The 24,696-nt window shown below is 38.4% G+C and overlaps 1 protein-coding gene across 2 annotated transcripts in view; it reads right to left on the bottom strand.

Annotated features, from left to right (window-relative positions):
* BMPR1B (bone morphogenetic protein receptor type 1B) overlaps positions 1-24,696 on the bottom strand; it is a 190,690-nt gene that overhangs the window by 107,173 nt on the left and 58,821 nt on the right. The window contains exon 1 of one of the 2 annotated variants that reach the window (XM_057417964.1): positions 3,608-4,075. The exons of the other annotated variant lie outside the window; for it this stretch is intronic. The gene's annotated coding sequence lies outside the window, so the exon portion shown is untranslated. Of the gene's footprint in view, positions 1-3,607; positions 4,076-24,696 lie in introns of those variants that run through there. 2 annotated transcript variants of the gene reach the window in all.

Raw genomic sequence — 24,696 nt, 5'->3', positions numbered from 1 at the left:
GTTTGTTAATCTTTTATATTCCCCCCCCCCCCTTTATTTTTAATGAGAAGCAAAGCCTTTGTGGCATATAACATAGACATAAATAAAAAAAATGGAAAGGAAAAGTGAGGAAGCAATCAGAAATTTGTAAAACTATACAGAATGTAAACTAGCAAAGAGCCAAGACTCTGAATGTTAAAAGCAAATGGAAGCAAAAGTCACTGCTTCCAAGATGGTAATAATGTAAAGATCAAAAACCAGAGCCAATGCCATCAGGTTGACCTATAATTTAAAGGCTGAATGTAGAAGACCCCCCTCACCGCCACCCTTTTTTAAATTAGAATGTTAAAAATACGAAATGTCAAACTTCTGCAAAGCAGAAGAACAAAGAAGATGATGAAGTAAATTCATAAAGCACAAAATAAATCAACACTGTGGATAAATAATAAGTTTGGTGCCAGTAACGCAGCTGATACATTTTCTGATGGCAAACAGCCTGAAAGAGGTGGCTGGCCTTTGCCAGACTATGAGAATAGATCTAAGTAAATCTCATGTGAAAAATAAATGAAAAACATCTGGTAAGGACACAAATGTTTTGTTTACTGATGTCAACCACAGGAAAGCTTCCAGTATATCAGCTCTGGGCTTGCCAGCAGGTGTTACTGCAATTATTCAGAACAATTAAAGGTGGCATTTCCAAAAGCATGGAGAGAGGGCCAATAAATAAGGCAATCATGATACTGTCAACAACTGAAATGTAGGTATACCTCATATATCTTTGGAGGACCTGTGCAGCAAAGTATCTTAAGGCCAGCCACCATGGCCTCAAATTTTACCAGTTGTACCCATGTGAAATAATATCCCGCTCCATGACCGATGCCACTGAAATCCCTGAAATGACCTGATTGCTAAGATAACTCCTTTACTATGGAGTAGAATTTCACCTTGACAAAGAGAAATATAACCTAGAAAGAATACGCCAGATAGTATTTTCAGAGAGCAAGTGTTTGAGTGTATGTATTTTCAATAAAAATGGACTTTCACTAATGTTGAAATTTATTATTAGGTTAACTAATTTGATTAGTCTCATTACACTATTTCATTTCTCTTTTCCTTTGCAGAAGATTTCCCGTATTTATGTTATTTCACTGTGGCTATGCTCCAGCTTACAAGAAGGCATAAAACTCAGCTCTAATGTTTAGATGTCAGGTTTCTCAATATACTTTAAGAATGACTGTATGTACTATATTCTCCGCCTGGGCGCACAGGCTAGCATTAATTTGTAGATCAACACCAAACACAGCATCAATCTCCTTACACCTAAAATCTCCCCTTTTCTTCCCATTAATGAACTGCATCATTCACACCCAACAACATCAGGAGTTTTTAGGGAACGTTCTCAAAATCATATCCACCTCATGATATGCTCTTCAGTCTGACTGAAACTGCATTCTTAATTCAGTCATCATTCAAAAGAAATCGGGACTTGGTTTTTTTTTAAGCCATTCATCTTTCTAACTACATTGATAAGAAAAGGTCTATGAAAAAAAACAAACTGGACATGAGATGACTTGCATCATTTTGAACCATTAAATTACTCCTCACAGAAATCAACTTCCTCACACTGAATTGCAATCATGACCTTGCATCTCTTGATTTGCTGTCTTGCTGCTAGAATTTTTACTGCTTACTTCAGTGGATTCTTATGGCAAAAGCAAAACCCTCTGTCATTTACATCATGCCCTGCATTTCATGGAAAACCTGAACTGAAAAGAGATAGCAACTTTTACTTCAAGTTCATCTGCCCTAAGACAAGCATGCCTGGTTATTTTGATGTTATATTACAAAGACATAACCTAAATACCTGTCCTCAGGACCAAGAGTTAACCCTCCTTCCCAGGCACATTCTACAAAGTACTGACTGACTTAGTGCAGATGGAGTAACCACACTGCAGTTCATTTTTCTTTTTTATAATTAATTTTCAATCGTTCATACGCTTACAGCTGAAAGTTAATTACATGCTCAAGTCACTTACTCTGAGATTAAATGGCCCCAATTCCTTGTATGCCCAGAATAAGTTACTTAACACACTCGCGGCTCTCATCTTAAAAACATGCACGTTGCTATTTCCCTACAGGAAAGAAGCATTAACAGAGACTTTCAAAATCTTCTTAGGATGCAAATTGCTATTTAAGTGGTAGATACTACTTTATTTTAAAGAGCTCCGAGGGTGGAAAAAGTTAAACTGCTGCTATCTGGCAGAAATACTCAAAAACCTCCATGAGAGAAATAAGACCTGGTAGTGCAAGTATAGGATGAAAAGTGGTTTGGCAGAAGGGACACAACGAAATTTGTATTTGTCTCACAATGACTCCAAAGTACATTCTCTTGAGCTACATGTTTAAAACAAATATACCCAATCAGAAAACTAGTTGTTCTTCTAACAGCCCACTTTACAAACCACACCTGACACCTGACCTGAAGCTACGCTGCATGCTCTCTGACTCATATTAGAAAACAATTAACAATTTTGTTGACAATCAACAAACCAGAATAGAATCCAGCTCATTTTCTCAGACTGCTATAGAGCCAATAAAAGTAAAAAGTCATCAGCATTTATTTTTGAACTAAGGAAAGCAGATATATCTTGGAAGACAGACAGATTTCGGATCTCTGGAGAAGGATGATAGCATTTGTACACAGTCATTTTCTGACCATATATGCACTTTACAAACAATTCCCCCTATCCCACAGCTTCTTAACTGGGCTTGTTCAGAACTGGGAAAGTGACTGCGTTTTAAATAGCATCTCTTATGAGCCACATCCACTGGGTATGTGATTTCCTTCCCTCAAACCGTTTAAAATGGCTGCAGAAAAACTCTTTGCCTCATGGCAGATGCACAGCTGCTCTCAGCTGATTAGGAAATAGAGTTAGTACCTGCCATGCAATGCCTACACTATTATAATGAAATAAGAAGCATCTTTGTTCTACCTAGGCATATATTAAAGCAAAAAGCATGTACCATATATGTGCTTCCTCATCTTTTCAGGAAGTAAAGCAGGATGGTTTGAGAGAAAACAAGACCCAGCTAGTCCACACTGCTGCTGCTGCTGACCGCTTTGGCGCTGCTTTTGGAGGGACAGGCTCTGAAGCCAAAGCAGCATGGCTGGGGAGATGGAGACACATGGAAGAAATGCCCTGAAAGCCCTTCTTGAACGAAAAGGGACACCCGGTTTAAACCTGTCTTAAAAGACTGGCTGAGACAAGGCAGGCCAGAGCATTCACAAGAAGGTTAACCCTTACAAATTCCTTCCATTATCCTACTGAGAAAACATGAGATAAAAGCTAGCCTCAAACCCAGGGTGACCCTGTGCACCATGTAGGAAGGAGACAAGCACTGTGAAGCAGAAATAGAGGGGAACATAAGCTGGCACCTACCTGGCTCGCTTTTACTGGCAGAAGATAGTTAAAAGCCATGCATCTACTAAAGCAACCAGAACTACTGTGCTACATGGACATCAAACATATTAGACATGCACTGGTCAGCACAAAGAGCAAAGAATTACCTCAAGTGGAAAACATCCCCAGTGAAGGGCACGGCATAGCATCTCACATCATAAACTCACCTCTGAAAGCGCCAGAAGCCCCTGGGCAGCTGCTGCCTAACCCCCAGAACTGCAAAGGGCTCCCCACCAACCACACCAGCTGTGGGCCAGTCTCCTAATTCACTGTCCACGAGAAGTGTGCTGGCAGAAGTGGTTTCTTCCAAGCCAAGGCAACAATGGAGCTCTGGGCGTAGGCTGAGCAACCCACCTCCAGGACAAACTGGGCCAGGTTTCAGTGCACTTGCCCCTGTTAAATACTCTCACAAGGAGGAAGAGTATTATAACACACACAGAGAAAAAATTAATTACCAAGACAAAGGGTTGCCAACTCCATCATTCACAGGTCCCACATTAATGATTAGCTAACCAAACTAGCCGCCTAGTTGGTAATTTGATTCATTGGAAAGGAAAAGGCACTCTACGGACCTTGACGGGTTTTAGCAGAACTCCGCGTCCCAGGTCATCCTGCTTCCCCCTGCCTACACCATCTCATTGTCAAGCTCAATTTGCCAGCAAGGTCCTGACAATAAACACAAGAGATACATTTCAAGGTTAGTAGGCAAAACTCTTCATGGATGTCATGATAAGCCATTGTAGTGATGAAGTAAAGGAGATGCAGGGGTGGAAAGCACTGGGTTTTTTGTTTTGTTTAACAAATGACACAGGCTTATTCAATTACCACCCTTCATTTATCTTACCTTGATCAGTAATACTTCATATGTACCTATGACTACTAAAAGTAAGCAGAAAAACATTCCTGGGAACTTAAAGGATATTATTTATGGCTTAGAGGGAGAAATGAATGGTCTGCTAACCTGTCTAGATACTGATATGTAATTTTCCAAGTCAAAGCACTGGGACAATGTGCTTGTTAATTAAAAATCACACTTTACACTTATGCTTTCTGAGGTGGGATGAAATACAGTAACTAACTACGATTCACTGGCTTATTTTAATTTTTATAGAAACTGTGGTTCCACTTCAGTGCCCGTGGCACACAGCGCAAAGTCTAAGTAAAGGGTATGTTGACCTTAAGAGAGAAATATCAAACATATGGCCTGTGGGCAAAGTAACAATGTGGGCCACAAAGGCTTAAGAAAAATCAGAATATTTGTCTTCCGCTGTGAGAAACACATTCTTGAATGCCATTTTGACATCAAAAGCAACAGGCTGAACTTTTAATTTGTGTTTTAGAACACAGAGTAGTGCCTGGTTCTTCCTCTGCATGGTCACTGAAGCACACTCATTTTGCTGGGGTCATCCATCTTAAAACTTGTCCATATTAGCCAGTATGGAAGACAGCACCTAAACTAAAAAGCACATTAGAAGCTCAGGCTCTTTTCCCAAACCCTTCTTTCTGTAGGGGTTTTGTGCATTTATAACTCCAAAGGTACAAGAATGCCAATCTGGATCAGATTTCAAGATCTCTCGGGAGCTACCAGTACTCAACTGGTAGTAATTTAACTCCAAAAAACAGAAAAGGGTTAGCAATGACCATATATATTTTTTTTAATACAAATATTAAACACTACAAAGAAATTAGAATCAGCAGTGAACAACAGAAAAAGAAAACCAAACCTTTTTTTAAACAGCGTGAAAACTTTCATGCTCTCAGTACCCATATATCAATCACATCATAGGCTAAGATAAACTTGAATGAACTGTTTACACTGCAAATGCTATTTCTAAACCAGCATTAATAAGAGACTATGTGTAATTCGCTGCATTCTTGGTCTGTCTAAATGAGCGCTGGTTAAGTGTATAAGTCTTACTCAAATAAGACCAGACTTCCTGTGGAGGGCAGAAAAAGATAAAGGTCAACGATCAAGGGATTCAGTGCCCACAAATACAGTCTTCTGTAAACACACACGTTGTTGAATGTGCGCCTGCTCTCAGGGTAAGCAGCATTTCCCTCGGACAGTTAATACTCCCATGGAATATTATTGCTGTAACTACTTTGCCTAAAATTTTCTCACCCATGGGGGAAATTCACTGATCAGAAGCACTTAGTAGGGATTTGCAAATACAAATAAAATTGCAAAATCCAATACATGCTACCAATTCCAGGAGTAAATTCCAGTGCCTGTTCAGGTTTTAAATATCGATGGCGTCGTGCCAGTAACACTGCTACATGGTACACCTGCAGGAAGGGTTCAAAAGTTCTGATTAGGAAGGTTTTCAGGTTAGGAAAAGAATATGCTCAGTTGCAGAAAAGGCAAAATCTCTTCCAGGAGAGACAGAAGCCAAACAGGAGCTGTCCTGGATATAGGAAGAGCACTTACTTCAAAACATAAATGGTTTTCTTTGGTCGCCTAAGTGCATTCTTGCTTTTTTAATTTGCTCTTGAATTCATCACGAAACCTGAAGAGCTTCCAGAGTCATCTTTAGCAAGCTACAGGAATGAAAAGATGCAGGTGCCACTCTTTTGACACTAAAAAACTATCACAACTGAGGAGACACTGGCATAGAAAGTAAATTTATGTCCATTTTCCATCTCTGAATAGTACCATAGATTTTTTCTTTTAAAGAGCATAACAATGTAGATGAAACCAACTTGAAGACTGAAATAAATACGGAAATGTGTAGTACCAGGAAACAAGATGAAGTCTGAATGGGTCATGGCCAAGAAATCTGATAGAAAGGAGTATTTTTTAGAAAGAGAGAGAGATTTTACTCTTCAATCTCTTGAAGCCAAGATCTTTCAAAAAATATACTCAAAAATCACAGAGGGAGAGAATACAATTCCAGAATACTTAATAGCCTGCTCTGAATTACAGAATTTACACCCAAAAGATAGTATTTTTTAAAAGAGATAAACAGCCCAGATGTTAGAAGAGCCACTGACAACAGATCCAGGTTTGAGACCCCAGCGCAGTAAGCATCTCAGCATATGTACTAAGAGAAATAGCCTTGGATGGAGAGGCTTGAGAAACTCAGTATTTCATAGGGTAGTGTGGGAAGTGCTCACCCACAGTATGGGAAATAAGGGCCCACATCCCTGACACGAATCAAGCAAACCCATGAGATTAAATATGAATTCTTCATAACCCACATATGTGCTCTCTCCATGAGGTATTAGCTATTTAACATGATGGTCTTTGTAGTTCTGGTCATGCCTAGAAACTCATTTCCAGACCCAAGACAGCTTTCCCAATTAAAATTTCTTCAAAATTGATGCCTTAGATGCTAAGCTCCCACAGTGGCATACCACCATTAGAAATAACATCAGAAATCGTGCTCAGCCCTCTCCCCACTCTGATAAATCGCCGAAATCCCCATAGACTACCTAACTTTTTTTTTGCAGCATACCTTGTGTAAGGACTCCAACAGGCAATCTTCAACCAACACATGCATCTATTTCTATGAGGTTACCTTTACATACTTTCTTTTTTTAAAAAAAGTCTATTTCTCCTCTGATTACTTTTTGGGTTTTCTGGCCACACCATAATCTCATTTCCCCCATGAATGCAGAGCATGTATGACACTCTTGTCATCAACCTGATTACTCATTTCTGATGGTAACTCCTCAGATGGAACACGAGAGTAAGCCAAACAGCAAGCAAACACAACATGAAAGCAAACACCCCAGTTTACACCATTCCTGGAAATGCAGCTGCTAAAGCTCAAATTATACAATGAACTTCATGCTCCAGAATGACTAGGAGAAGGGGCAGGCTGGCTTCTGACATTCAAAACACCAAAGATAACCCACATCCAACCCCACACACAGCCATGGTCATGAAGAGATAGAGCCATGCCCACTAATGTATTTCTATGTCTTTGTTCCTGCTCCAATTTTAAGAGGGAGAAGGGAGCATCATAAAAAAAGTTATTTCTACTGTACTTCCCTGTGGAGCCTTCCTAGCCATCAGCTTTATAAAGCCTCTGGAAGACAATTTCAGCCTGCTCAACCTGGGAGTTCATCCCTTCCCAACAGCCCTCCCAGGCATTTTAACAATAGTCAGAACGCCCCAACATTAACCTCTGCAACACCCAATGCTGCTACAATTCCTACAGACACAAGCACTAAAGAGGCAGTGTGTGACTTTTCTCACCCCAGCCCCAGCAGGTAATTGGAGTTTCCATGGATAATCCCAGCAATCAGAGAGAAAATCTCTGCCTCTAACATGACCCATTAGCACAGAGTTCACCGATCAGTAGGTTAACATGCCATTAAAGCATCTCTCTATGGGGCTTAGGAAGGGTCAAGAAAACTCCATCACAAAGAACAAAAATATCTAAGGAGCTCATATGCAGTCATACCAAGATCTTCAACAACAGGTCAAATTCAGCCCAGAGACTATTCTCCTCCCTGTGGCGAGACCAGCAATATCTGCAATCCTGACATTACACTCCACAGCTTCCTTTGAGTATCAATTAAATATTCAAAATAGAGAATGTTTTACTAAGTTATATGGGAAAGCAAATAAACTACCTCATTATAAGTTTGGATGGATACCATTCTGCACCAAATACTTTACCACACTGTACACATGTTCAGTTTACAGTCCCTGGTTATAAATGAGAGACCTTTTTTTTACCCATTACCAACAGGTAAGCCACTTTAGCACAGGGAATAGATACACAGAGGCAGTTACTGAAGAACAGTTTATGCTCTGTAAGGACCATGCTGGTTTCCCAATGGTAAATCACATGTATGCCTACAGCAGTAAAAGGCACAATGGTGCAATACAGTAATAGTAAAAACTGACAAGGTTGTGATCAACTAGGGACGTGCAGTGACAACAATGAAACTCTGAGAATTTAGACTAATGCCAGTAATCTACCATGCAATGTTCCTTCTCAACAACTCACTTCTTATTAGTTGCCTTTTGGCCAAGATACCAGGCAAAAGAACATCCATATCACCTTCTAGCAGAAGCTCAGATAAATTTGAGTAAGGAAGAAGGAAAAAATAGGAGGTTTCACTTTATCATTTATTGATAAACTTCAAATAGATGTAACAGTGCTATCTGTCTATAAAATGCACTGGTTAAAAGGCAGGTGATTCATTATTTTATTTTTTTCTCCTCTTAATGCCCATGTACTCGAATAGTTCCATAATGAGAGAATTTCCCAGCAGATTAGTTTTATTAGTGTTAATTGTCCATATAATGTACATTTCTGTCTCACTTGTTGCATTTCCCAAAGTAGTTTCTTTATGTGTCTTGTGTTTGTCATAACCAGGGTTCTAACTGAAATGTGGAACATATAATACACATAGGAAATTATGATCCCCATGATCTTTAAATATATACAAGTTTTTCTACAGGTTCTCAATATAGATTGCCGTTCTTATCTGGAAACCACCACTGTTCTCCTTTACTTTGAAGTCTTAAACCAGTGAATAGTGGCTTATGTTACATGCCCCATGCATGCAAAATGTTGGTGTTAACAAGTAAAGTTCAGGATCTAAGGTGAGCCCTATCTTGAATTTCCTTTTATTTGTTAGTTTGAATCTCAAGCTTAAAGTTATTTTAACACACTTTTGTTTTCAACACATACTCAGTATGTGTCTAACACCCTCTGGAGTTGCAAGCCACCCTCCCACTCACCCCCAAAAATCTTCAACCAGTGCCAAAGTCTATATTTTCTTAACTTAAAGAAGTAATTCCAGGGCTGTCAACTGATAAATTTCATTCAGGGAAACGCTGTGTTCTTTAAGCAACACATTAATCTTCTCTGAGCTAACCACAGTAAACATCAATGTTGAACTGTACAGATTTCACATGTTGCTGCCAGGAGAGAGTTTTAGAAGAATTATCCCCTTTTTAGGTAACCTGGCTTTTAAAATTACACCCGAGAATATGCAAACAAAGAAGACTAATGAACTCAGCAGCCTGTATGCACTGAGGAGGCTGTTGAAAAAGATACTGTGAGTAATGGAAAAAGGTTCATTTTTCAAAAGCTGTGGGGAGCTGCCTGTGTGAAGGTAGGTGAGGGAGAATCTCTTTCACTTTGGTTATAACAGCTTGCTGTAAACAATCATTTCCCTTCTGTTATCAGGCAATATCCTGCAGGGGTGTGTGTTCTATGTCACCTTTAACAATTCACGAAGGAGGGAGAATTTTTCTCTCCTAATAACCCATTTCTCTCCCCATCTTTTTTTTTACATTTATTTTTTAAATTGAGGCATGCAAGAACTGTCCTGGTCCTCATAAAAAAAAACAGAGTATTGACCTGATTGCTAATACATCAGCAAACAGAAGTTTGCGCCTAATTTTTTTCTTGTTTTCCCCTACTAAAAGCAGTACATATAGGACAGCAGGCTTGCCATGCAAGTACATCCATCTAGACATCAAGAAGCAGATGCTTTAAGCCACAACCTAGACATTACTAAGAGATTTTAAATGACCCATGCTACTTTCAGTAGTAGAAGCAGACTGCGTGTATTTCTTCTCTGATGCTAACTGACCTTTTCAAGCATGTTGCTAAATGAAGAAACCACCTGATATTCCTCTGTAACTGTATACAAAATCCCTGCACACAGAACATCCTTACACAGCAGACAGCAGTATGCCTCAGTCAACATGCACCGAGCTCTTGATGCAGGGCCTTCGAAGGGCAGTGAGCTGGCTGGGACACTGGAGGTAAAAGTGACACTAAATCAATTACATACCCTCAAACGTCTTGTTTTAAATCTGTTACTTCCACCTGGTCCTAAGGCGAAGGGGACTGCTATGATTCACCAAGAGAAGATTAAACTTGACAAGGGGTATTTTCTTAATGTTACTTAAATAACAGAGACCTGAAATAAAAGTGCCCTCAGCTCAGCCAAGATTTCTCTCGCACTCTCTCCCTGCCTCTCTTTTCAGGACTGCTACACAGTGGTCTATAAATATTGGCCCCAACACTTGCTCAGTGCTTTCCTTGCCGATGGCTCAGGTTGGTGTTACTGTACACCGCGGCATGGCTCAGATGAAGTTCTCAGCTGCTCAGACAAAGCCATGGACTGGCTCCCCACCCCGCCTGCCTGGAAATACCATGCTGCTGCCAGCTTTACAGATGCTGTGGGCCTTTCCTGCAGGCCCAGATCAGGCACAGAAGGGTAATTATGAAGCTTGTCTGAGAACAAAAAAAAATTAAAATAATAAAGAAATAATGCAGCTTTCTGCAAGCAGGTGGAAAAATGGGGGAGGGGGAAGGAGGATGAAGCATTTTGTTTCAGCCCCCTTTACAGTACTCATCTACATAACATCTAGCTATGATTTTGGAATTTAATTCACAAATAATGTGGATATCAAAAAAATCTGCACAATGATTTTCCATAAAACAAGGTCTCCAAATTGAAGAACATGAGTGTTTGTCATAGAAGTCACGCAAAAGCATTAAGACCACACAGGTATTCACAGTGTGATGAAAAATGCACATTAACGTCACCTCTCAAAACTTCTGTCTGTAGTTAGGTATTTGGTGCCCAAACTCATGTTTAAGAATTATGTACAGCATGACAGTAAGTGTGAGACATCACTGGGGGCAGGAATCCACAATCTTGCCCTGCAATAGATACGAGTTTCAAAGTTTAAAATCCATCCACAGAGATGCCAGATCAGCATCCCTGTTAACTCGCTGACAAACTGTGCTGTTAGGAGATGGGTGCCTTGAAGCAGAAAACTGAGGGAAATTGAAAAGAAGATGGCAACACCAGCACAAACAACTCTGTTTTTAATGCATACCTTCAGTGCACACTGTGAGAAAGGTACCACAAATGAAGATAAACATCCTGACTTCAAGCAAAACATTAGATGGCATAACTGGAAGTTTTTATCCAAGTAAAACATAAAACGTACCGTAATTGTATTAACACTAAGAGCTACAGGAGTTTGGTTTATCTTACAATTGGTGTCTTTTTAAGGTAGCTTATGACCATAAAATTCTCCTTGCCCTCTGCACTTCCCTCAGGACATTATATCTACATAAAAATAATTGTGTTCCAAGGCTTACAAGACCATCAAGCTTGTGTGATTAAGACAATCCAGTTCCTGCAGCCACTGACACAGCCTGGCATAATCCAGTGGCTAGCATCCCTGCACACCTTTGAGGTTACCACCCAGGTCATGGCCAACACTTACCCACCCATTTGCAGCTCAGTCCAGTGAAGAGCTTTTAATAGCGAGTTTGGAACAAAACAGGAATTTCATCTCCTGCATCCATTGAAAGACATGTTAACTCTTATGCTTTACTTTCACTACTTACATCAACAACAGCTTTTGGAAGTGCTCCTAGTACCTTGTTCATAGAATTAAGGCTCTCCTTCCATATGATTTATTTATTTTTACTGCACAGCTTGAAAAACTAACTTTATCATTAGTAATACATGAGTACTGAAGTTGATTTTGGTTAAATGGACACTGTTTATAAAACCCTGGTTTAGAAGCTTGTCATTGATGGCAGAGAAACCCTTTGTCTTTAAATGAAAATACATTTTGATGACATGGGTAATTGCTAAGCCTTGGTGAACTGCCAGATGCAAAGCCTTCCAACTAATTTGCTCATTACAAGCTTCTCAGTCATAAAACTCCTGCACATAGCTCTTATCCTCAGTGATGTACATGACAGTTTCATAATATCATTCCATCCAACTTCTAAGCTGCCACAAATAAACCCTTGAAGAACCATAAACCAGAGTGGTTTAATAAAACTGAGCAAGCAATTGAGGTATTTCTCATAGCTTTATGTGTAGTATAATGTCAAAACATATTCTTGGACATCTACATTTGTTAAATACAGAATTATCTTAAATTTTTTTAAAATGATACACATTTTAACAAAACATGCATATTTCTCTACTTCTAGAAATATGCAGCATCACTTTACCATACCAAGCACTACCATGCCACACAAAAGCAAAAGGAGACACATAAACAACAGGAGAGCAGGATAGCACAAATACTGCTGATAGTTGCAGCTTGTTTTCTAACACCACACTTAATTGGCATTGCACATGCAGGTGAGTCATAGCACAGGTGATGAAGCACACAAAAACAGCATCACTGACACCAATTGATACAAGGGCAGTGAGCAGGCAAAAATGAGAGTATAGCATGCTGGAAAAGTCTGGCAGCACTGAGAGGATGAGGGCAAAGGAGGAACAGCAGCATTAGCCAAATATTCAATTTAAAAAAATAAAGTAAAATCCTGATTTTTTAACAATGCCAGTAGAACCTCTTAAAATTCATAGGCAGAATAAAATGCCTTGTTAGATCTCATCTGTTCAAAAAGACAAGGAGTTAGGATTTTTTACTCCAAGCAGTGTTCATTCAATTCACAAGGACAAGAGGTTTTCCCAAACCCAAGGTCCATTCTCCACCACTGTGGAAACTACAAAGTTTGTCTTGAGTTTGAGAAACACTTTCATCCAATCTCACGTTCTTTTTTTTTACATTGAGGCTGCTGCTTATTATATGTCTCCTGAGTCCAGTGTTAGAAACAATAACTTAGACTAAGGTCTCACAGTTAAAGTGTTGCATAGTTCAGAAGAACTGGACACTAATTTGGATCGCCTAATATTTCAAGAGTTTCTGAAAGCCTCTAACAAAATTTTCAGTAACTGGAGAGCTTTGAAGGAAATGCCAACCATGCAGTTCTAGGTCCTTTTCTTCTAGGAAACTAGTAAGTCCTTTCCTACTCCAATAACTGAAGTCAATGGGACAAACCATGACATGCAAAGTTAAGTCTGTGTATGGTTTAGCTGAATCACAGCCTGCAGTTTGTGAAAGAAGAATGACTGCTCAAGAGAAAACTGACTGCATTTCTACTGCTTTATTGCTTCCATTTTGCATACCCAGCAAGTCAGCAATTTTTGTTGCTACATCACTTAAGCGCAAAGTCTTGCAATGCAATCTGGTTATCCCTAAATCTAGGGCTATCACTAATATTAATCAAAGACCTTCTTCATTGACCAGAAACTGCCAGAGATAGCCTTCTCCCACTTCCTGAAGACTTTCTCCTTTAAATTGGGATTGATATGGTCTTCCATATAGAATTTCAAATGGGCTAACCTCTTCTTTCGACCGAGGTTTAGTTCAAATTCTTAATAGAGCCAGTGGTAAGACTGGGTACCAATATAAATTTGTTTCCTGACATATTTTACTGATCTGTTGTTTAATCAGACGGTTCATCTTTTCTACTTGCCCAGTGGCCTGAGGCCTGTATGGAACACGCAGATGCCAATCAATTTCTAATTTTTTGCTAATTTCTCGTAAGAATTTTGCACTAAAGTGTGAGCCGCGGTCAGCAGAAATTGCCACTGGTGCTCCAAAATGAGGTATTATATTGTTTAATAGTGTTTTGATTACTTGCCCTGCATTATTTATTCTACAAGGGAATGCTTCTGGCCAGCCGGAAAAAGGCTTACTTAAAATATTACAACAGTATCATAAATTTTAAAAGTTGTAATTAGATGAGAGAATTCCCATGGGACACATGGGTAAATGAACAGTATGGAACAGTATAGTTCCAAAATCCCCTTTTAGCAAGATGAATATAAAGTTTTATAATCGACTAGTCTGATTTAACAAAAAAGAAAAAAAAAACAGATGAATTAAGTAACTTGAAAAAAGAAAAACAGTAGTGTGAAAGATTCAAGTTATTTGGGAAGGAAAAAGGGAATGCATCCACTGGCACAAGAAGTATTAAAGGGAAAAAATATTTCCAGTAATAATTTAATGTTTAGCAGACACTAAAATCCAAACTGTGTCCAGAAGCCTGGATTTTCACAACTGTAAACCAGTTTAAATAATGAAAAATATTCCAAATATTCTGTGTATTTTTAAAAGCATCTCATTCTGTTTTCATTTATTACATCAGTTATGATATACTAAATCATGCCAAAAATTCTGAAACCACAAAACAGCTTTAAAAGGTCTTCAGGATTATTTTTAAATCTTTTGAAAGCTACCTTAACATATTGTACCTCTACAAATATTCAAACATCTTACATAAAATTTCTCTGCCGTATGAGAATCTCCATCTGTGTCTTCTTGGTACATTGTGGTTTTATTACTTCCAATGAGCTAGCAAATTTTATCCTCGCTTAAATGAAGACTTCTTCCTTAGCTATTCCTGCTAAATAGGGGGAAAAAAAAGTCTATGCTAAAAGCCAAACACAGAGTAAGACTTGATCCTGTAGGTTCAAAAGCTCTAAATTAAAGAAAGTTTAAAAAGTTCACAAATTTCAAAAGGCCTGTGAGACTGGGACTTAAGTTTTTCCCAAGTTCTACCAACAGTAGATTTGTTTTTCTACCTCTCTCCCAAACATTATCACATAGAATACATCCTGTATTAGTCACAAATAGCTTCAAAACTTACTTTTCAGGCATTATACAAACTAATTGCATGTTTACTTGTTTCTGTTTGTGTAATGGTCATGTTTTTGTGATTAGAAAGACTCAAGTACTACCAGCTGGTGCTTCTGTTCTTAGTTTGGGAAACTGTTCTTGCTGCTTGGCAAGGAGATGGTCCTTGTGGTTACAACAAGGAAAACCATGTAATAAAGAATTCAGATTTTTTATTCCATACTTAAGGATCCTGAACTATAGCACCTTCAGAGAACTTCATTTTGATTACAGATATCAGATGAGAAACGTAATAATTCCTAATGATCTCAAAAGGATAACTGTTTTCAAAACCCATCTGTTTTCCAATAAATCTACAGTCTTAAAACTAAAAGGAAACAGTTGTTTGAATAGGCTAAACTACAAGCATCTAATTTCACACTGCTCTGTGCGTTAACTTTGGGCAAGTCATGAAAAAATAATAAAGCTAACAGTAGCATTCTTTACAAATGAAGAAATTACTATTAAAAAAAAAAAAAAAAGCCCTGACTGTCTTCTTTAATCAAATGTAGCATTGCTTCAGCTGACTTTAATGTAGATTTAGAAAGCTTTAGATTGTTTCAGAATTCAGCCTCTCCAGCAAGGGACTGTAAACTACAAGGCTAATATCATGATAATGACCAAAATTTTCTTCCATTTTTTTTCAGTGGTCAATACTAATCTGAAGGCTTCTATTACATTATAGAAATATATTGCTAAAATCCAGTGTCTTAGTGTTATATGCAAATTAATCAGTAAAAGATAGATCATTTAAACTATTTTCATTCTACTTCTGCTTCCTGACTCTGAACCTTTTTTTTTTTATCTCCAAGTCTCTGAATTTACCCCAAAACTAGAAATTTAAGGCATCCTAGAAAATCATAGCAGAAGTAAGTTTTAACTGTATAGGCAGCAGCTGCATTTCCTAATTTAAAGAAAGACGTTAACTGAAGATGTATATACTGGAATTAGCTTGCATGTGTCACACTGTAAAAGATGGCTTATATTCCCCTTTAACTGGAAAGGTGAGACAAAAATCCTCCAAAATTTTTTCTGTTGCTTTCCCTAATTAATAAATGCTTTAGAAACTCTGAGCTCTCTTGAGCAGAAAACTGAAGCAGTAAGACCAAATTCTATGGCATTTTGTACTATTACCTTTCAATCAGCCAAGAAAAATAAGAAAACAAGCATCCCTATGGGTTTTCATAATGTAGGGAAAACTTAGACGAACCTATATTAACCACACAAGGATAGTAACATCTGTCATCTAGACTGGTGCATTTTCAAATGCAGTGTATGTGGAATTCCAGTCATTCTGAGTCTGAGTACTCCATCTTCATCATAGCCTACTCTTGAGCACACTGCACAGTGGGAAAGTCTATCAGCTGCGCAAACACTAATGAACATGCCCTCAGTTTGCCTTTATGAAATCCAGAGAATTTAAACACATGACAGCAGGCATTTACTTCTTCCACGTTTTGTGACTCACTGCAGTCACCCAATGCTACACAATGAATTAAATTTCCAGAACTGTGCTGATTATCCTCAATTCTGGAACTAAGTTTGAGTATGAAAGTTTATTTCAAATAATGTTCCTTCCTATTAGAAGGTTTCTAACCACTTACATATTTACAAAAAATAAGATATCTTGTGAAAGCCACTCTCGGGGTGCTTGACAACTATTAGGGACCTCATTCTGCAATGCTTACTCAATGAATACATGCTTTGACTCAGTACTGTTGTTAGATCCACCAAATAAAGGACCCAACCTCTCGTGACTGGACCATGAGCAGGGTGACCTGCTCTCTCTCCAGTGATTAAGAGCCTTTTAAGCCTCTAGACTGGCCTGTACAGTCAACTGGTGGTTGGTCCCAATCTAGCTGAGAACAACTGGACTAACTGCTGTTGACAACTGTGCCATTTGGCTGTAGCTATACACACCAGTGCAGAATGCTAAGCTAATTGTAGCTGGTAATAGTAAAATCTTTCTCCCCACTCCTTAGAAAGGTACAATTCAAGGACAAAGAAAAGCCATTTAATTCTGAGGCACTGAATTACCTAATACTAAGAAATCCTGATGTACTGACTTAATACCAAGAAAACACATATATGATGTATGTTTATGCATACACTGTAGCACCCTCCCTTTCATATGACACAGTCTCATCGAGATCTTCAACAATCTAGCACACAAATTTTGGCAAGAACAGAAATAATTCATGAAAGACAGCTACACTTGGAAATAACTAAAGTGAATTAGGTCACAAACTTTTTTTGTCTTAGACTTGGTAAACCAGAAGGAATCCAGGCCTCTGATGATGCCATTTCTTAATTTCAAAGACCACTAAAATTTGTGGAAATTATAGCAGGGATTTCATCACACAGTAATATAGGACTGTCCAGAAATTGTGAAAACTCACTTCTGCTTCATGGATGGATTCCCTATTAGGAAAATTAATTTAAACGTGGTGATCTCACACTGAAGTAAATGATGCCGAGACAAATTACATCTATTTAATTGAAGAAGAAATGGACATGATAGTAATAACCAATTGGCAGTGAAGCATACCTTGGGAGGACAACATTGAACAGTCGTTGGGAAGAGAAGCTGTTAAAAATAACTCAATCAACCACCTCACGTTTTGCTCATTTTGAAGATGATTAGTAGAGGATACATCGCAAGATTAATACTGTTTGCATCCAGAAAGATAATAGCAAAAAGAAACATATTTTATTCTGTCACATACATATTAAGGCTACACTGAAAAGATTCATTTTTTTCAGAATAGTCACCAAATAGCTTCTATAAGCTTCAGTAAAATTTCATGGTCTCTCTATCACAGACTTTGAGAAAAGTAGTTTACCCCAAATATTTAATTTTCTTGATTTACATTAAACATCTTTATGCTTCTACTGGTTTCAAAGTAAATATTACTTTAGGTTAAGTTTTAATGAACCATGACAATGTTGCAATTAAAAATAAATAAATAGATAGATAGATAAACACAAAACCACCCCAAAAACTCAAACCGGAGAGCCTAGATTTACCAAGTGACCACTGCATTCAAACTTTGGATTACAAGCCAACACTTCAGACCTCCCTGTGAATGGACACATGCAGCAACCTTGGTCAGTCTGATCTCTGGGCATATGCAGTGAAAACTGCCAGGAGGAAGCTTGTAAGTAAATAACAAAATCAGTTGTTCAAGAACTGGATGCTAAGACCAGCTGCCAAAGTCTGAACATCTTATTTGGCACTTCAACTACTTTTAGAAGTGCATGCATCCCAGCAGCTTCCAACCAAATCAACTCTTTGATAAATTCTGTCTCTGTATCATCTGTCCTGGCACTGCATGGACATATGCTACCTTAAGGGTGCCACAAAGGAGGAGTAGGGCTTCAAACTGGCTGCATATACCTGAAACAATACCTGCAGAAAAATACAAGAGAAGTCAAACTGCTGTCTGACAGACAACACAATATACATAGATACTCTGCTTATTTAAAGTTCTTCTTGTAGTGCAGTAATTCTCTGCCAAATAGAACTACACAACGTGAGAACATGAAATCCTCCCAAGGCAGTGCCACTGCTGACAAGTAACAGGTAAATTACTATTGTTACTTTTTAACCTGCACTAACTTAATGGCCTCATGATAAGAAAGAAAAACCAAAAATCAATAATTAATTAAGCATGCTGGAGTTGGACTTCATCAGCTCCACGCAGCAGCACTGTATCATCTTTGGGGTCTGCCACCCCAACCACAAATGTCCATCATGAATGACTGATTTCTGCACTAGCCACCTCACTGTCATAGCATATGTTTCCCAGTGAGCCACACAAGCAGAGGGAAGATTTGATTCATGTCGTGCCTTATGTTTAACTTTCATTCAGCATGGAAATTGTAGCACTGGATGTTATACTTTACTAGTGAACAGATAAAGAAACCATTGTTAAAACAACATTTGGTCACTTATGACAGATTCCAAAATCTTGAAAGGCTGAAGTCAGAGGAGAAAGTTTCTCAGTAAACATAATGGATGTCTGTGGTCTAGTCAAAAACATTTTAGTGAACTGTGGGAAAAGCAGCCTGTGCATATCTGAGATTTTACGGCCTGATGTCAAGCATAAGGGCTAGTTTTTAACACACCTCATTACAGTAGGGAAGCTCTTTACACTTCACAACAATTATTTCCACATCTCTTAAAACTGATGAATAGCAGGTCAATGCCTTAGCGATAATTTAGCATAATAATGCTTTCTCATTTCCTCACTCAGCCAGCACTCATTTGAGACCTTCATCTTTAAAAACAAAGTTAGTCTAATTTTTTTTTTCTAAAACTAATTTAGCTGTTTAATCAAGAGTAACCTTCCAGCTGCATCACTGTGCTTCCCTATTCAGAAATGCCATAAGCAACAGAAGACACCGCTATAGCAAAAGACAGCAACAGTAAAAGAGATACACCTACAGATGAATTGTTTGGAATGCCATCTTGTTGAATTATTTCCTATGAAAAGGTCAGTAGACAACTTTAACCACATAGTCTAAGCATCAGTGTGACATTTATTGTACAGTCAAAAACCTGCTAAGAATACCTTGCCACTTTGATACACCTCTACATTACTTCATCTCAGATTTGTCTGGTAAAACTAGGGGTTGTATTAACACAAAGAGCTAGTTTCACACAGCAATGCAGAGGCTGGCAAGTTCTTAAACTGAAAACAGATCAAGTGGCATTTCTTTCTTACTGAACAAATCTAGTCCCTAATGCCAGAATTTACAGGCGCAAATGACTCGCATCCATTTATTTACCAAAAGTGGCTGCACAGTTAATGTTACGGAGTCTGCTCTTTACTAATGAGTTCTTCCAATAAAACATGTTTTGTGTGCCACATGACTGAGCAGTGAAATAAAGGTGAACTGATCCTACAAACGATTTTGGTTGAATTTATCAGACATCCCTGTTGCCTAACGTTTCATCTGAGTTTAAAAGCCTGTCCATATGAAAGAACACCTGGGAGAATGTTGAAAAGTGGGGGAGAAAAGGGAGAGGGACAGAGCGAGAAACAGTCTGAAAACAGACCAACTCCTAATTTATGCAATTAGGAATTGAATAAATAACTTAAATATAATTAAAAACCTTAAACATGCCCATCCATGATACAGATTTGTAACATCTCAAGAATTACAACATGGTAAAAGGACACTTACTCAAAGATTACTGCTCTGCAATATGGGTGGCTGTGCTGCCACAAAGGCTTTATGTAGTTAGGAGGAGCTTTCATACAAACACTGTTTAAGGTCCAACCTTCAGAGAATATTGAATCTATTCAGGGTAATCAACAATGCACTTGAAAGAGGCATCTGCAGAACCACATGCCATGTACTACTCTTGCACAAACATGCAAGAGCACTGCATTCCTTGTAGAGCAATGAACGCATGTGAAATACATGATGATGCATGAACTCACTCTTTAAGAGCATGGCCAAAGGGAACAGTCTCTTAGCTGAAATAGCTTAGAGGGGATGGGGTGGGAAGAGAAGACTGAACATACACTGGGCACTGCTAGAAGTTCTTTATTAATGGCTCCCTACCATATTCCCATTTACAGGCATGCTCTTGCTCTTTCAGTATGCTGTTGCTTACCTTTGACTCTAAAGGTCTTTGTTTCCAAGTAATAAATACTTCAGACTCCAGGGAGCAGACAGGAAGATCATACATGACTCAAAAAAAAACAAACCTCTTTACTGTTGATAGATTATTGTAAGTGCTTATTCATTATTAGCTGAAATGCTATTGACTGCACACTTAATAAATAGCCTATTTGTTCTTCTCAACTGAAGCAATACTGTAACGGGACTTCTGAAGAAAAAGACCATTAAAAATATAAAGACATCACACAGCAGGTAACTTGGGGAATGTGGTTTCAGTTTTCTGTTCATCGCAACACAATCAACAAATGCTGCATCAATTAAAATTTCTGCTGCTTGAATAAAAATTTAGTGCAGGGCAGGCTGCTCACACACCCTATAAATGATCGAGAAGCTTTCAAGAAATGAGGCATTGAGCTAAACTGTAACTACCTTAGTGTAGCTTTATAACAACACAAGGCAATCATTTTCCTGTTCTGTGGACAAAAATGGCAACCTTGGCTCTGGCAGGAAATAAATGCTGCCCTGAAGCACAAGACAACTAATGCGGTGAAGAGCTGAAAACCACCAGCAAATTGTCAGAGCAAAAGCTACACAACTGAACATCTCCCCCTTTTAAGAGGGGTCTAATTTCATATAGAAGAAAATAACCCCATTTTAAAGGGGTTTTTTCCTCTACTTATTTTCAGTTATTCACCTAATCACTGTTAATTAATGCACTGGTTTTAAGACCACACTTAATAAACTCTGTGCTAAATAACTGTCACTTAATGACTACAAGGAAAAAAAAACAATCACAATTTAAATTGCTTAAAAGGATTACACACAATTAAGAAGTAGACTAGAAGCACATTGTACAGGAGGAAGAGATTAATCAGGAAGGAAGAGACAAAGAGAAATATTGAAAACATATGATTGCAGAGTTAAATTAAAAAAAGCACCAAGCATGGACCGCAGTTAACAATAGATAATTTGCAAGATTTCCAGTAAGAAAAGCAATACATGTATCAGAGATAATACTTAAGTGATCCATTCCCATGATAAAACCAACTATATGCATAAATAACCTCCAATTAATGTATAAAAATGTTCTCATAATTTAGGATGTCCAAAACTTTCTAAGATGCTTCTGAAAAAAATCTTATGGAGAGCTTGTACTCAACCACAATAAAACAATTCCTGGAGGAACTAACAAAATTAAAAAAACTATTACAGCACATGTTGAAGAATATCTGTTTCTTTCTGGCTTTGTATGGTAGTGTCACTGTAGCATAAATGAGAACAAATTAACTGCATATTACAAAAAATGTTTGTAATGTTTCCTTATATTTTTCCTCATGTTTCCCCTCTGAAGAGGGGCTATAGGGACGCTGGAGAAGGACTCTTCATTAGGGACTATAGCGATAGGACAAGGGGTAACGGGATCAAACTTAAATGAGAAGTTTAGATTGGATATAAAGAAGAAGTTCTTTACTGTCAGGGTGGTGAGGCACTGGAATGGGTTGCCCAGAGAGGTTGTGAATGCTCCATCCCTGGTGGTGTTTAAGGCCAGGTTGGACAGAGCCTTGGGTGACATGGTTTAGTGTGAGGTGTCCCTGCCCATGGCAGGGGGGCTGGAACTAGATGATCTTAAGGTCCTTTCCAACCCTAACTACTCTATGATTCTATGATTCTATGTTTACTTAAGCTCTGCACTACATTATGTCTTCATTTTCTTTTTTAGCAAACAAACAAACAATAAAAGGGCAGAATACCTTATTCGACACATGGAATTTTTTTTTCTTCACAACTAGGCAACTTACTCAAATGCACTGATTGTTCATTTTCAGTGGTGATGGATCAATGTAGTATTGAGAGAGTAAATGTTACTACTTATGTAAAAATGCCTCTCTCTTTGGTGCTTCATTTTATTTCTGATCAATGTTGGATTTCCCAAAACAGCTGCATGCCTGCACTCACAGCTGGATGCAAGCTGCTGGACAGCTACACTACTTACGGCAGAAGGAAAACAGAGCCGTAAGAGGTTGGGCTTGTGAACTGGGCTTGTTTGAATCAGACTAAATATTTGGATTAGAGTCAAATTCCTTCTAAAATACATATTGCAGGCATATGTATGAGAGTCAGAAAACGAGTTCATTGGAGGAGAAATATAACTGAAGAAATAAGTGAGACTCCAATGCATGGGAAAGTGAAACTAACTCCCCAAGTGTTTCTCAGACAAATGCAAGTGATTTCTTTCAATCCTGTAAGAATTAGTTTTTCAGTAGAGTAAATTATTGAAGTCTGGCATCTCTCAAATGTATGGAAGCTTTGATGATTTGATTATCATGATTTGATGTCCTAATTTCTTCAGCTCCACTCATGTATCTTCTTTACAGAATGGATGCAATAATCTAAACATCATCATAAGATATTCTTATGTAACAGTGTCTCCTGATTTAAGATTTAGTGTTACTGGGGCAGATGTTATCCTTGGTTATATCAGCAGAAATCCCACACCGACACTGCTACTGATGACAGCAATAGAACCACACAGAGTTTACACTAGGCTAACAGCAACATTTTCTGTTAGCTTGTGATAAATCATGCTGACAGCACCAATATTTCATGGGAGGTTTTGATCCCCCCATGCTGTCAAGCTCCCTCCCTCTGAAAAGCCAAGATACCAAATGCAGGAGGAACACAGTGCACGCTGGGTCTATCCTTGACATGAAATCTGAAAGGGGTCCTAGATGCACAGTCTCACCTGGGACACCCTGACATACTTTACATGCATAGCCATAGATTAACTTACCGAGATCATGTTACAATTAGAGATGAAGCCCCACCACCATTTGAAACAGGCTTCAAACTGGCTTTTTATTAGATACTGATCCTTGCTTTGGATTCTCAGACTCTCCCACCCAGAAGAACAACTTCTAACAAAAAGATGACTACCATTTATACAAATCTAAAGTTATTCAGAAAGTTACACAACATGCTGAAAAATGCACTGGCAGACACACTGCCCAGTGCAGCCCACAAAGGCAAATCACTTGCTCATAAAATCACAGAACAGTTAAGGTTGGAAAGGATCATCTAGTTCCAACCCCCCTGCCATGGGCAGTGACACCTTCCACTAAACCATCTCACCCAAGACTCCATCCAACCTGGCCTTGAACACTGCCAGGGATGGATCACCTATCACTTCTTTGGGTAACTTATTCCACCCTCACCACCCGCCTCACCACCCGCCTCACCAACCGCACAGTAAAGAACTTCTTCCTTATATCCAATCTAAACTTCCCCTGTTTCAGTTTTAACCCATCACCCTTGTCCTACTGCTACAGTCCCTGATGAAGAGTCCCCCCCCAGCATCCCTGTAGGCCCCCTTCAGATACTGGAAGGCTGCTACGAGGTCTCCAAGCAGCCTTCTCTTCTCCAGGCTGAACAGCCCCAACTTCCTCAGCCTGTCTTCATACAGGAGGTGTTCATATTTATGTTGTTATTTAATCTTTTCTATTCTCTGAGTTACCACTATATGAATATTGCTTAATCTTCAACACCGACTCTATGAATGTTCTGAATTTCAGAGTTACCTCATACTGGTGAAAATTCCTCTTATTAGTCAAACATTCACACAATCATTTAGTTAGGCAATCCAGAGAAGCTTTGAACCCTTTTCTTCTTTTTGCTTTTTTCTTTAGTTGCCTGGCAAAAGCTTGGTGTTTTTGTAAAAAAAGCAAGCTACATAAAAGTGTACATGGATTGACAATGATTAAATCTTCCAAAATAAGTTAAAGACACTCACAATTCATCTGATCTAAACAGCGGATGAGAGGAAAATGCAAAAAAGAAGAAATAACTTAAGAAATGAATGGAAAAAGTCTCACTGTATATCACAACTTTTTGGTTGACCACAGATCATAATTTATTCAGTCAGGTATTGATGTTTCCACAATTATTCACAGTCTTGGACTCAATTCCCCATTATTCTTCTCAACATGTTTCTGGAACGTACTAAAATGTAATGAACATGAATCCATGTATCAAACTGCTAAATTGTTAAAAATGAGACTTCAAAACTTGAGAAGTCATTTCCTTTAAAAATACATTTTTTTTTGTTTAAAACTTCCCTGCTTTATGCCTAGATTGCTTCCAAAC

This window comes from Pezoporus wallicus, unplaced genomic scaffold (assembly GCF_028554395.1).
Source record: "Pezoporus wallicus isolate ANWC-B61680 ecotype Strahan unplaced genomic scaffold, APGP_CSIRO_Pwel_v1 contig_6999, whole genome shotgun sequence".
NCBI classification, from domain to species: domain Eukaryota; kingdom Metazoa; phylum Chordata; class Aves; order Psittaciformes; family Psittacidae; genus Pezoporus; species Pezoporus wallicus.
Note: the sequence above shows the minus strand (reverse complement) of the source record. Positions and strands in the feature narration are given on the sequence as shown.